Raw genomic sequence first — 16409 nt, forward strand, 5'->3', positions numbered from 1 at the left:
ATACATGCCTCTTTAAGGAGGTAGGATTAGGGAGTGTCTGCCAGCAGGCCAAGATTCTATAATCATTATTGTGGTAGATTCTATTATTGTCTTCAACTCCTCATCCTGTACTGTAGCTTGGAGCTGGCTCTGCGACACAGTAGTGCCTCCTGTTATAAAGGTAAATTTACCTATTCCACTGGCTTGGGCAGAAGTGTTTCCCAGGTGGTGCTAGTGGTAAAGAACCCACCTGCCAATGCAGGAAATGTATTGATCCCTGGGTCTTGATCCTTGGTTTAGGAAGATTCCCTGGAAGAGGGCATGGCAACCCACTCCAGTATTCTTGCCTGGAAAATCCCATGGACAGAGGAGCCTGGTGGGCGACAGTCCATAGGTTCGCAAAGAGTTGGACACGACTGAAGCAAATTAGCAAGCATGGTCAGAAGTGACAGGATGCCAATTCCAAACCTAGACCTGAAGAGATGCTGCATATTTTTGCTTGTTCTCTTGCACTTGCACTATCACCCTGAGACAACCTTACTTTGGGTAGTTATGGCCCTGTTAGTCTAGGTCTAAGAATAAACATGCTGGGAAGAGCTGTCCCAAACTATGGATAGTCTGGCAGAAGGGAAGAACAGCCAGGGGCTGCAAGCAGAGGCAGAACTACCCCAGCCACTTCACAGATCCACGGGCAAAATATATGCTTTTGTTAAACACCATGTGTGTGATTACACAGTAATAACTGACTGTTGCAATAGTGTTAGGTCAGTTTCCAGCAGATGAACAAATAGAAAAAGAAGGTTCTAAATTCTTACCCCATGGAATAGGGTAATGATAAATTTAGCTTGGAAAATTTTTATCATAAGTTTATCAAGTATCACTTCAGCCAGAAAAATATATAAGAAAGTGCTAACAAAATGTTTAATTATCATTAAACCATGCAAATTCTTGGTAAAGCCTTGAATAAAATAATAGTAGCAATTATTTTTTAGAGGCAAAGATAAGCCAGTTATTATACTAGACATATTATATCAATCATCTTTAAAATGTACAGAACATGACAGCTATAGTAGAGAAAATAAAAAATAGTAACTATACAATTAAATAGGAATTATATGTTTTACCAATTTTGGTTTAAGTAATTTCCTGGCTGATCTGTATGAGTTCTTTATATAGTAGAGATACTGTTTTGTTCTATTTGTTGAATACATGTTTTCCCAGTTTGTTTACTTTGGGGGCTTTATGATATCCAGATTTCTACATTTTCATGTAACCAAATCCATAAATCTTTCATTCAGCACTTCCTTCATCTTCTCTAACTTAAAAAGTTATCCCCACAACAAAGTCTTGATAAATATCTCCTTTTATTTTCCATGACAAAATAATTAGTTCTTTACTCCTTCCAGAATTTGTTTCAGTAGATAGTACAAGGTCAGCCTCTTAAAGGTTTTCTCCTAACTAGCTAATGAATTTTCCTAGCACCATTTATATCTTAAACCTTAATTTCTCCGCTGAATTTAATTTTAAAAATTTACTATCAAATTTACATACAGTATAATTCACTCTTTTAGTGTGCAGTTTGACAAATACATAGAATTATGTAATCACTACCAGGATCAAGTTTCATCATCCTATAAAAAACTTCCCTCAGTGATCAAACTTTTCCTCCACTTCTTAATAACAGTCTTCATGAGATATAATTTACATACCATGCAACTCACCACTTAAAAGTGTATAATTCAATGTTTTTCTTTTCACTATAATTAGAGCTGTGTAATCATCACCACAATTAATTAATTATGTTGTTATGAGTATTCTCAGTACAAGCATGTGATTTACAAATATTTTTCCAAGTCTGTGACTTGTCTTTTCATTCTCTTAACAAAGCTCTCAGAACAAAAGCCTTTGTTTGAAAGTCCAATTTATCAGTTTTTTTTCTTAATGATACCACCTTTGGTATCATATCTAAGAATTCTTTGCATAACCAGACACAAAGATTAATGTTTTCTTCTAAAGGTTTTACAGTTTTATGTTTTACATTTAGGTCTATGATCCATTTTAAGTTAATTTCTATAAAAGGTATGAAATATAGATCAAGGTTCATTTTTAGACTATGAATATTCAATTTCTGTTGAATTTTAATGCATCATCATGTCAGATTTTTGTAATATAATAGGGTCTATTAAGCTATTTTTCTGAACTATCAGTATCATATTTTTTAATTACTATAACTTTATAAACTTTATACACACACACACACTATAAGATGAATCTCTGCTTCTTACCTATCTCAATCTCATCTTCAATAATGAACATGTAGAATCTACACCTCAATCATTTGTCATCCATGTCCCTAATCAACCTTTACAAGTTTATCTGTACCATCAATAAATGCATCTCAATACATGAGAAACCTGTGCTCTAGACAGATAGACTGGGTTGGCTCAGATGTAAAAATACAGTGATTTCACTGTGTAATTGCTCCCTTCCAATTTTTGTAATTCTAGCGCTTAGCACAGAACAACAGTCAACAAATATTTATTGAATGAATAGTGAGCATTAATACAGTCAAGGTGAAGATAAGAATAATTCTTCAGAGAAAAAAATATGCCTTTATAAACGGCACAGAGGTATAAGTTTTTAAATGCCAATTACATTTATGGCTATGGATACAAACTCTCTTATGCATGGGTCACAGGAGTCCAGAAACTTGTTTTTATTCATAAAGGTAAAAGAAAGGTGTGGACTTATAAATAATGGGGACAAGGTTCACATGGCTTTGTATCAGTCTACGAGAGGTAAAAAGCAAGAGGTAAACCTTAGTATTCATGATTCACCTAAGGCATTAGAGCGCTAGTTTTTTCTTAATACAAGCTTGGGAAAAAAATGCTTAAATGGCTCTAAAAAGTTATACTGGCAAAGACTGGGCTAAAGCTTCTGGGACCATAATGAATGCACAGGACTTTCTTTGGAAGGGTAAAATTAGACTGGTGCGCTATGAGTCAATAGGAATCCAGGAACAACTTCAAGGGATAAGTAAGGAGGAGGTAGAAACAATAACTCCAACATTATGGAAATAGCGCTGGACTTGGAGTTATAAGATCTGAAGTAAAGTCTGCTTATCCTTTCTTTTAATGCTGGCATAGGCTAGTCATAACTTCTCTGTGCTTGCAAGCTTCCACATCAGAAGGAAGGAAATAAAGTATCTCTGAGACTTCCAGCTATTTGGTAGCTTGGGCCAATAATGGAGATCTACTCATTCCAGAAAGTTTTAGAACAGAAAGGGAGATCTCCAAATAATGAAATAAAGGGGAAACAAGAAGCCAAGATGTAGCGAGTGAGGGAGAGCTAAAAGCACTCACAGGGGCATTTGAACAAGACATACAACTAATGGGCTGGGAATTTTTAATAACAGGAGAAAACAGTTAAGGTATGTATTATAGCTCCATGCATGTTAGGTGATAGACAGAAGTTTCTTCATAAACCTAGCGGCTCAAAAGGCTCAGAAATGGCCTTTCAGCCATAAAATGGGTACCAGAAGACTCCAAGACCTATCCAGGGATAGGTACGGAGGAAGACCAATTGGATACTAAAGATCTTTGTTTGGTAGAAGGGTTGTATGTTGGTTAAACTTTATTAAATTAAATATGCATATTAAAATTTGAGTAATCACTCAACAAATAGAAATAATATGGTAACCTTCCTCTTATAGACTGATAACAGACAGTAAAAAAGGAAACAAGATTAGTATCATTAAAATGACCATACTACCCAAGGAAATCTACAGATTCAATGCAACCCCTTATCAAATTAAGGCTATACATACCTTAACTAGTTTCCTCCTGTTATTAGAAACCCCCAGCCTGTTAGTTGTATATATTGTTCTAATGCCCCTGTGAACAATTTTCACAAAATCAGAGCAAATAATTTTAAAGTTTGTATGGAAACACAAAAAACCCCAAATAGCCAAAAGGTCTTGAGAAAGAAAAACAGAACTGGAGGGATCACACTCCCAGACTTAGACTATGTACAAAACTACAGTAATTTTGTGCTGCTGGCACAAAAACAGACACATAGATCAATGGAACAGAAGAGAGAGCCCAGAAACAAATCTTCATACTTATGGTCAATTAATCTATGAGAAAGGAGGCAAAACTATACAATGAAGAGAAGACAGTCTCTTCAAAAAGTGGTGCTAGGAAAACTGGACAGCTACATGTAAGAGAATGGAATTAGAACATTCTCTAATACCATATACAAAAATAAACTCAGTATGAAGTAAACATCTAAATGTAAGGCTGGAAACCACAAAACTCCTAGAAGAAAACATGCACAGAACACTCTTTGACATAAATCATAGCAACATTTTTTAGATCTGTCTCCTAAAGCAAAAGTAAAAAAAAAAAATGGAACCTAATTAAACATAAAAGGCTTTTGCAACACATAGAAAACTGTTAACAAAGTGAAAAGACCACCTACTGAATATGAGAAAACATATGCAAATGATATGATCAATAAAGGGTTAATATCTGAAATATATAAACTCATACAACTCGACATCAAAAAAATAAACAACTTGATTAAAAAGAGGGCAGAAAACCTGAATAGACATTCTTCCAAATAACACACACGGACGGCCAACAGACACATGAAAAGATGCTCAACATCACTGATCATCAGAGAAATGCAAATCAAAACCACAATGAGGTATCACCTAACATCTGTTAGAATGGCTATCATCAAAAATAACACAAATAACAAATGTTGGTGAAGATGTGGAGAAAAGGGAACATTTTTACACTGTTGGTGAGACTATAAATTGGTGCAGCCATTATGGAAAACTGTATAGAGGTTTCCCAAAAAAATAAAAATATAATTATCATATGACACAGCAATTCCACTCCTGGAAATATTTCCAAATAGCCCTGAAAACACTGATTTGAAAAGATACATGCACCCTAACGTTCACTGCAGTATTATTTACAAGTGCTAAGATATGGAAGCAAGTTAAGTATCCATCAATAGATGATTGGATAAAGAACATGGGATATATATACACACACACACACAAACAATGGAATACTATTCAATCATGAAAATAATTAAATTTTGCCATTTGCAATAACATGGATAGGCACACAGGGTATTATGTTTAGTGAAGTAAGTTAGAGAAAGATAAATACTGTATGATACTACTTATACATAGAATCTAAAAAATAAAACTAGTGAGCATAACAAAAAAGAAAGAAATTTACATATATAGAGAAAAAACTAGTGATTATCAGTGGAAAGAAGGAAGGGGAAGGGGAACATCAGGGTAGGGGATTAAGAGATACAAGCTACTGTGTATAAAATAAACAAGCTACAAGATACATAGTAAAACACAGGGAATATAGCCAATATTTTATAATAAGTAAAAATGGAATATAACCTTTAGAAATTATGAATCACTATGTTGTACAAATGAAACATATATAATGTTATATATAAACTATACCTGTTTTAAAAAGGAGAATAAAGAAAACAAGAAGTAAAGAAAACTCATGGTAAATAAAACACAGAAACAGTGGTAAACATAAGTTCAAATGTATTACTAATCACAATAAAAGTAAATATATTAAACTTATTAGCATGAATTGATGACAATAATATATTAATGTGTGCATGTGTGCTAAGTCACTTCAGTCATGTCTGATTATTTGCAACACTATGGACTGTAGCCCACCAGGCTCCTCTGTCCATTCTCCAGGCAAGAATACTGGAGTGGGTTGCCATTTCCTTCTTGAAGGGATCTTCACAACCGGTGTCTCTTAAATCTCCTGTATAGGCAGGTAGGTTCTTTACCACTAGTGCCCCCTGGGAAGTCCCAACAAATTAATATTTGGATAATAAAGTAAGATTTATGAAACTTAAGATTTATGAAATAAAATTAGATGCTATATAAATTTTTATTGTTACAAAACAAAATGTTGTTCACTCTCAATCCAAGTTCAGGTTTTATTAATGACCTTTTTTAAGACAAACTATCTGGAAGATACTTCCCAAGGCATTTAGAAAGTTCAGGACTCAGCTTTGCATAACTGCTTCTCATTTCATGACTTCTTTTTCTCCCAGTGGGCTAAGAATGGCAGCCTCCTGACTAGATAAAGCACCCATGTCACTGAAGATTTCTGGACTTGTTAACTACTCACCATCTGTTTGGTGTTACTGGACTTAAGTTGGAAAAGGAGAAGGAAAATGACAAATCTGTCTTCCAATTTACTTTGTTATTTGTTCCATCCCTTTAAGAGTTCAACTCCAATCTGTTTTACAATGTAAAGGTCATGCTACAAAGTAAAACACTGAATCAAACAAAGTTTCTAACATTAAATAACATTTGGGGTGATAATAACTGTTAAAAAATACTTTGATACTGATTTTGGAACATAGCGTTTTAGAGCCTGAGAGGACTGCGGAGACTGTGTACAGTGAGTTTTCCGGTGAATTGTGAGCTCCTGGGGCTGTTCTCCAGAGTCACTGGGTCCTGCAGGGCTCTTGGGGGCCACACCAGGGAGGGTAAGGGAGGATTCTGAGCAGAGGGGCCCTGGGTGCCTTCCCATAGCTTCCACAACCTGTTTAGGCTTCCACCGGGCTTCCTGGGGAGATTTTATTTGAAAAGAGTGCCACATTCTTTGTTCAACATATGATGAAACAGAGGTTCAGAGAAGGTAAGTGACTTACCCACTGTTGACAAAGCAAATAAAACACCAGGGACTAGAAATCAGCCTTTTTCTCTAATACTGTCTCTACATTAGAGACATGATTTGGTTTTTTCTTCTAACAAAGGAAACTCAGGCATTGTGTTAAGCGTTGGAACTAAAAATACAAATAAGTTATGGTCTCAGCCTTCAGGAGCCTTTAGCTCTATGGGATCAGCCAGGAGAAAGTCTTTTTAAAGAGGGATTGGAGCTATCAAAAATTTTTAACACAGTCAAAGGAACCAGAAAGATAACAAAATAACCCAAGGAGATTAAAAAAAGAAAGAAACAGACAAACTTTTAGAACAGGTAAATTTTGACGTTTACTGGTTATTGCTGTGAGTGACTACATTTACACCACCATCATAATATAGATCACTGAACAAATCTACGAATAGACCTTTAAGAAGAAAATAGATAATCATTTGCTAATATTGCCTAAACTAATGGGCTCCAAACTTTTCTGATCACATGTTTTGGGGTCACCAAGACCCTCATTTCTGACAATAACTGCAAGTTCATGTGGTCCCAAAGATCACTCTCACTAAATAATTCACTAGAACGACTTATAGCTCTCACTGAAAGGTGTGATAGTCACAGTTATGATTTGTTACAGTGAAAGGATACAGATTAAAATCAGCCAAGGGAAGAGGCTTATAGGGCAGAATCCAGAAGGGGTCCATGCAGAGTTTCCAGTTGTCCTCTCCCAGTAGGGTCATAAATAGCGCTAACTTTTGGGACCGGTGTGTGACATTACACGTGGAGTATTACCAATTAAGAAGCTCACCTGAGGTGTGGTGTCCAGGGCTTTTACTGGGGCCTGGTCATGCCTTTACTGTTCAGATTCTTTGAAGGTCAAGCTGATGCTGTGTGTGCATGTGCTCAGTCCCTCAGTTGTGTCCAATTCTTGGCTACCCCATGGACTGTAGCCCACCCGGCTCCTGTGTCCATGGGATTTCCCAGGCAAGAACACTGGAGTGGTGGTAAAGAATCTGCCTGCCAATGCAGGAGACGCGGGTTGGATCCCTGGGTGGGGAAGATCTCCTGAAGAAGGAAATGGCAACCCATTCCAATATTCTTGCCTGGGAAATCCCATGGACACAGGAGCCTGGTGGGCTACAGGTCATGGGATTGTAGAGTTGGGCACAACTGAGCGACTAAGCACGCATGCATGTAGGCCGATGCTACTTGGCAGAAAGCCCTACTGTAAGTCACATTATTAAACTATCTAGTGTAGCCTGAGATCACCAGGTAATAAAAACACTCTTATCAGACAGGACATTGCAAGGGCTCAGAGATGTCTCCTGGGAACTGAGGGAAAAGGACAGGCCTCTCTTTAGATGAGGATAATTCTTAACTTTATAAATTTAGAAATTATACACAAGCACTACAGGTAAATACATCACGAACATTATGAAATACATAAAAGCAGAATTATTAAAGGAATTCACACAGAGCTAAATACTAGATTTGGAATAAGGAAGCCTAAGAGCATCCCACTCTGCCTGTCTTTGTGCCTTAGTTATTCTGTCAGTAAAAATGGGGTCAACACTGTCCAGTGAACAACAGAGTCCACTATCTGTCAACTGTTATTATTAATCAACAGGTCTCTAAAAAAGAAAATAAGAGTATGAGAATGTCAGGGATGGATCTTTTCTTGGAATGGTTGTATTTGAAAAATTTAGTAAGGGTGGAGGAAAAAACACACGTGAAAAACCAACAACAAAGAAAAATACTTTGCTCTAAGGAAGTTTTTAAAGTTGTGTTAATACATATAATAACATATTAAATGGAGCTGAAGTAGTTAGGCTAACATCTGTTACTGAAAGGGAGCTAAATGATTTACCAGAAAGTTTTAAAGAAATTAAACAAGTGAAAAATCCAAAATGGCTCAGTGTACTCACATGTTAAAATTTTATGTTGAAAATAAGATTAAATTAAGTACAATGAAATAGGAAAGACTTGTGGAAGAAAAATGACTTTATTAACAATTAACTATATGGATTTCTCTGGGCCTCAATTTCTTTGTCTATAAAATCATGAGACTGGAAGAGAGAATCTATAAAATTCCCTCCAGCTAGAAAATATTCCATAGCTAATACAGGGACTTGTTCCTCAATAAAGGGGAATACACACACACACAACCATACACACAAACACATACACACACACATATATATACACACACACAAATATATATACACACATAGGTATATATATATATATTCTTAAATATATGTTTTACATACATTTGCTTAATATGTAAGAAGAAAAATGTGCTCTTCTGTAATTTTGTTTTTCTTACATGAAAACAAATAACATCATTAATAAAGGAGTTGACATAAGATTTGTCAATAAGTGAAGAAACAATTGGAAAAACTAAGATTTGAAAAAAAATACTCATTATCCCTGAATCTGGCTAATATTATGAGTGCTTATAGGACAGTGATGTCCTCAGAGAAATGAGAACAATTAAGAACAAAGTAAATTTGAAATGATGTTTGTTTCCTTTGTAAAATAAATAAAACCTTAGATGTAAGACTATAAAAGCACAGTTTACAAGCGGCTAACGAAATAAGCAAGACGTCTGGAAATTCATGAAAAGATTTCAAAGGAAGTAGACTGCATGCAAAACACAGCTTATGAAATCAGTGGCAATGCTAAATTGACTCAATTTTAAAGATGTAATCCTGGAACCAGAGGAGTGAGTGTTGAAACATATTGTTTTAGCCCACAAACATTATTGCAAAAGGAACTGATCATTTTCTAGAACCTCACAATACTGTAGTTATTCCTGGAAACGAAAGGTCTTAGAAATACAAGTAGTGCTAAAGAAATATAAAAAGAGATATGAAAACTCTGGAGCATATGAACAAAGAAAGCGGGAAACAACCAGATTCACAAAGCCTGGAAAAGCAATAAGCAAAAAAGAAAGGAAGGAGAATCTAGAATTGTCAGTGTATCGGTACCAATTAACAAAAAAAATAGACAATAGAAAATTAAATTGAGCTTAGGGAAACACAGTTAGATACTAACTGGTAAAACAGATTCCCATAAGGTTTGCTGTAACTAAAAATACTTGAATTAGCTAATTCTCTTTGGCAAGTATTGTTATAGGAATTCAAATTTCCAAGAATAAAAAGTAAACATAAACTAAAGGTAGTCTCAAAGAGTTGGATTAAGTCTCAAAACATTATTTAGCCAATTATCACAAGATACCATTCCCAAACAGAACTGATTCTTCAGCAAGGCTGTTCAGAGAGTTCTGAAGACAGAGATTCTATAGTCTTCTTTGGTAACAAGTTAATATTAGATGACCTTTATTGTCTAACATTATCTTTATGTCTCAACAGACATGCTTTTCTGATAGGTTAAGACAGATTCTTAGTCAGTCTTTCCTGGATTCTTAAGTGGAGGAGTCTGAATATCATTTAACCTACTCTTGACAACTCACTTTTCCCAAAGCACAACTCATAAATATATAGCTCAAAAATGAAAGGTCACAAAGTGAATTCTCCCATCACCCAGGCCATGAAATAAGAACCCTGCCAGCAGCACCCAAGACCCCTCCTTGTTCTCCTTGCCAACAACCATCCCTCCTGCCTCCTCAAAGATAACCATCGACCTGATTTCTAATGCTTTGGTTTACACGTGCCTGTTTTATAAATTTATAAAAGTGATTAAACCGTATGTTCTTTCTTTGTTAGTAAGTGTGTGCACGCCCAGTTATGTCCGACTCTTTTGTGAACCCATGGACTATAGCCCACAAGGCTCCTCTGTCCATGGAATTTCCCAGGCAAGAATACTGGGGTGGGTTGCCATTTCATTTTCCAGGGAATCTTGCCGACTCAGGGATCAAACGCATGTCTCCTGAATTTGAGGTGGATTCTTTACCACTGAGCCACCTGGGAATCCCATCTCTTTCTTAGTAGCATTCTTAATTTGAGATATACTTCACACAACATAAAATCCCCCGCTTTAAAGTGTATATATGTCAGTGGGTTTGGTTTGTTTTTTAACTATATTCTCTATGTTGTGCTACAGTCATTACTATCTAGTTCCAGAACATTTCCACCACCATCCCTCCCTTCTACCCTCCTGTACCTATTAGTAGCCTTTTGTTCACTGTTTGTTAGGCTTGTGAGATCTATATGCTGTGTTTAGTAGCCAGTATTTTTTTTTTTTAATAGAGCCTAAGGAGTAAAACACAGGCTTTTCTAATTATTTCTGTTTCCAGGCACAAGACTAGTAGTTTCAACCCTGACTGCACACTAGTATCAATCTCAAGAGTTAAAAATCACTGATGTGTAGGCCCCATCCAAAATACATAAATGACAATTTGATGGTGTAGAAGGGGGTAGGGCTGGAGCCTTAGTGGTTTTAAATGTTTTCTAGATGATTCTGTTGGATAGCCAGGGTTAAAAACTACTGCAAACAACCAATCAGAAGACTTAACCTGACCAGAAGTGGGCTCTAGTTAACAAGACAGATTCTCTTGGGCCCTGGGGCATACTTGAATCTTGAGAGGGTGGGCCAGGGAATCTGCATTTTGACAAGGGGTCCATGTGCTTCTTGTCAAGAAGACAGCTTTAAAAATGCTGCGGGAAACCAATAATTATTTCTAAGAAAATAAATGACTTCATCAACAGAGGTTTCCATTGCCTTTGAAAAAGAAAACACAAGTTTAAAACATTTTAATACACTAAAAAGAAATTATTTTAATGTATAATTTAGCATGATGAGGAGAAAACTGTATTCCATCTGCCTTGTTTCTTTTGTTTTGCTACTAGTCTGAAATGGAAACCTGTTGGGAAGTAGCCTTTTCCACCTCCTACTCTGAGGTTAACACCGGAAAACAGGTTTACTTTTTTTAGACATCACACCAGTCTCAATGTTGTCAACAGACTGTGCAGTTACCAGTTGCTTTTCATTCGTAGTGGACAATGTACAAAGAATCTTCTTCACATCACCAGATAAACACATCAGAAAATTTTAAAAATGCAACTGCCAAGAAAAATGGCAAACAAAATGGGAAAGGAGAAAAAAATTAAGAAGAGAAATCTTCCAACAATTTGAAATAGATTTCCTTACATATTGTAATATAATAGTAACAACTTCACATACAGATTAAGTAAGAACATATTGTTAGAAGCTAGAGTCAGTACTCCTGTTGGAGAGGGCTTATTTTTACCAGGGACAAGGAAAATGTTCCACATAGTACTTTTCACATCCTCAGCTCTTAAAAATGTATCATTGTCTTTATTGAAGGGTATCTTCTGTTACTAAAGTGTTTTCTTATTCTACTGCCAGATTATAGACATGACCTTGTAACTGTTCACCTTACCAGCTGGACACTAACAGTAAACTAGATTCTATTATTTAATGCATTAGTCGAGTACATGAGATGGTATTTAATTGTCTGAATGTACTAAGACATTCTTAAATAAAAATTTAATATTAGTATAGTTTGGACATACAGAAAAATTGTGAAAAAAACTCAGAGAATTCCCATAAACCCTAGTTTAAAGTTTTCCTTTATTATTAACATCTTATTTTAGTGTGGTACACTTATTACAATTAATGAGTCAGTACTGATACATAATTATTCATTAGAGTCCATTACTCTGATTTCCTGAGTTTTCACGCAATGTCCTCTTTCTGTTCCAGTATCCCAGCCAGGACAACACATTACTTTCAGTCATCATGTCTCCTTACGTCCCTCTGTGCCTATTTCTCAGACTTTCCTTGTTTTGACATCACCTTGATAGTTCTGAGCAGTGCTGGTCATTTTTTAGAATGTCACACACTAACAAACTTTCAAAGATACCTAATTTATTCCTATATTCAATTAATGCACTAGAAAAATTTGACACAGCAATATTAAAAGGAAAAAATCTTTGGGAGGTCATTTACACTATTAGAATCAATTCAAATAAAACTCGAATATTTGGTCTTAGCATATATAGAGATATAATACAAGACAGAATAAAATCATGACTCATAAAATTATTGTCATTTCTGAAAACTGGTAACTTTACAAATTAATAAGCACTGAAATTATTTACATTCTTCTGAGTTCCAAACATTGTTACTATTTTCACATAGCCATAGAGTTAATATTACCTTAGTTCTGATTTTTAATTTGTCACCATTTATAACCTTGTTTATGTGTTAAAGCAAAATGCATAGTTGATATTTTAAAAAGCAGTATAGTACTCATTCCATCATATTAATATAAATACTCTCCCACTGTGGAATATTTTGCTTGTTTTCACTTTGTATAATACTACTATTAACATATTTGAACAAGAACAATTTAGAATTGAACCAATCTGCGTTTTTTCCAGCAAGGTAGATAAGTGCATGCTTTCCCACACGTTCAAAAACACAGAGTTTTATCTTTCATATATTTTCTACTCGAGTGTACAGTGCTGCTTTAAAGTATACACTGCATTATAGAAGCAAGCTGTGCGTTTTCCAAGTCTTCTGTAAATTGCTTCTCCTTTTTAAAGTGGAATTAAATGCCAACCCTATAGATATTAGATGAAGAAAATTTTACTTACTAATATCTCTCTTAGGAGAACTGTCCTTTGGGGACATTGGGTGTTTGCAGCCAAGGGTGAATGTAAGAAAAACTCATCCTGAAACTAGGGATGATTCTATTGATTAAGGAAGACGAGAGAGTGAGAGAGAAAAATCAGGAAAGGAGGGTGTAATGAAGGAAGCTGTGAAAGGTCAGCACTCCACACTCTGAAACCTGCTCTCTCTGTAACTTCCTCAGATCTTTGAAAAAGTACTTTAAAAAACCCATAAAGTGTGTACAATGAATGGATAGATTAGATGTAGACACTAAGACTGGAGAAGTCAAGGGCAGTGAGAAGAAAGGAAAAATTGAAGCAAAAGAATTGTGTGTGTGTGTGTGTTTTGGGGGGCACAATAAAATTCTCAGAAGGCCTTTTTGCTATCAGAGTTACTAGATTTAAGCTATGGTGATCCCAACTGCTGCCCAGATTATACATATTCATACATTTAAAATAGTAAGCTTTTAATGGCCTGTCACATTTAGTTCTTCCTGTCACTTGAAAATGTTTTTATTCTTGTAGTAAAGTAAAATGTGGGCTTCCCTGGTGGCTCAGATGGTAAAGAATCTGTATGCAGTGCACAAGCCCTGGGTTTGATCCCTGGGTTGGGAAGATCCCTTGGAGGAGGGCTTGGCAACCCACACCAGTATTCTTGCCTAGAGAATCCCCATGGACAGGGGAGCCTGGCAGGCTACAGTCCACGGGGCTGATAACAGTTGGACATGACTGAGTGACTAAGCACAGCAGAGCAAACAAGAATATATATCGTGTTAATACCTTCTTCTCCTTTTTAATATCCATGAATTTAACTCTCATCCACAAAAGTGATGCATATTCTATTCTTGCTTCTACGTTTTATGCTCTGGTTTCTTGCTGCTTTATATTTTATATTTTACTTGTGAACCCATTATTACTAACTTGGCTGAAGTGACAACAGATCTATGTTAATTCTCTTTCCTATCATTGAAAAAATTCATCTCACTCTATTGTATTACTCTTCCTTTGCAATATGGTCATAATAGTGGTTTGAATCTATAATTGGCCAGTTTTTGAACACTTAATGTTCTATACATCATGTACTATAGTTTTTTGTAATCAATTTTAAAGGTGGTCCTTATCACTATCATCTTTAAAGAAGCAATTTGGGGCATTTGGGCCCCCTTTCAAGTGAGTTTCACTATCATTCAAAATCTGTCAAGGATTTAAATTTGTAACATGAATCATAAATTTTAGAGTTGGAAAGTATAATAGGGATGACCTCATTCAACTCTGTAATTTAAAAATGTGATAACAGAGGCCAAGAGAACTTGAATTACCTTCCCTAGGCCCAGCCAGTTAACAGCAGAGCCATGCTAACCTGGGTCTGTGTTGACCTTCTCAAAATATACAGTAATTAAAAAGGAACTGCTTCTTACTTTTACTGTCCTTTTACTTTAAATTATGTTTATGCTAAGCCACACTAAAATAATCTCAACTTTCTTTTTATGATATAAATAAATATTTTAATTGGAGGCTATTTACTTCGCGATATTGTATTGGTTTTGCCATACATCAACATGAATCTGCCACGGGTGTTATGGGCTTTAAACGGCAGTTCAAATATTTAAAAGAACATAAGAATGAAAGTTTGCCACCTACAGGTCAAAAGAAAGAAGAAATGTTTTAAGGGTTTTCAGAGTAAATCTCTGATGACCCTTATGAAGCAAAAATGTTTTAAAATACTTCTTTGAGAGAGTAGCTCTCAGTATAGCATAGGACTACTTCTATAATGGGGATTCTGCCTAATCACTGTTCGTGTGACAAGGGTTTTACTATATTCTTTTCTCAGTAGTATACGGTGCTACAGTAGCAGAAAAGAATGGTGGAACACCAAACAGTACAAATCCATAATTAGATCAGCATGAAAATGTTTCGCAGCAACTGAGAACATGGTGTTTCTTTTTCTATTGGTATTTTTCTTCTCATGGCCAAGAAGTAACTGAGTGGACAATGAAAATCCATAATGATGTTGGGACAATTAGATAACCATTTAGAAAATTTTAGTTTAAGAATCTTACATCATCTACTAAAACACATTTCAGATGGGTTAAATATGTAAATGTAAACTTTGAATAAGAACTTAAAATTACTAGACGTCTATACAGGTGACCATAACACACTCCTGGGCCTGGAAGTACCTTTCTAAACATAACATCAAAGGAAGAAATTTAAAATATAGACATTTTACAAACAAAAAATATAAAGAAAAACCAGTTCTTCCTTCCTCACTAATAATCAAAGAATGGTTAGTCAAAATGAGACTGCATTTTCATTCAAATTAGTGAAGCAAAATTTAAAAAATAATATCCAGTGTTGACAATGGCTGTGGAAATGACACTTTCATTTACAGAGACTTTACGAAGAACAATTTGGCAGAAATATACAAGAAAAGCTAAAATATCCACTTATCTGTTGATGCAATATCCATCTCTAAGAATCATTCAAATGATATAATCATTAAGAGGAAAGATTCAGCTATAAATACATTTTTATTGTCTTGTTTATAACAGCAGCCAAACTGTAACTGACCTAAATGTCTGATAGGATATGGGTTAAATAAATATATTAAAGTAGGTTATTGAGTTGGAATAATATGCTTCCACTGAAACTATTTTACTGTACTCTCTTTAATGATATTTGGGATATTTTTTAATCTATTATTTGACAGAAGTAGGTTATATGGCAGTGTGTTTCATATGATCCCATTTAGAGATTGTTGAAAAACACTATCTACATCCAAACACACAGAATAAGTGAAAGTCGCTCAGTCATGCCTGACTCTTTGCGACCCCATGGACTATGCAGTCCATGGAATTCTCCAGGCTAGAATACTGGAGTAGGTAGACTTTCCCTTTTCCAGGGAATCGTCCCAAGCCAGGTATCGAACCCAGGTCTCCTGCATTGCAGACAGATTCTTTACCAACTGAGCTATAAGAGACCTGGGAAAACCAAGCCAGATACTAATAATAGTTGTCTTGGTGTGCGCAGGGAAAAAGACACTAAGTTTCCTCTGAAAACGTCCTAGAAGAATAATGCAAAGAATAATGAAGATATTAAGATAAATCTCAGGAAG

Source organism: Capricornis sumatraensis, chromosome 17 (assembly GCF_032405125.1).
Source record: "Capricornis sumatraensis isolate serow.1 chromosome 17, serow.2, whole genome shotgun sequence".
In the NCBI taxonomy this organism is placed as follows: domain Eukaryota; kingdom Metazoa; phylum Chordata; class Mammalia; order Artiodactyla; family Bovidae; genus Capricornis; species Capricornis sumatraensis.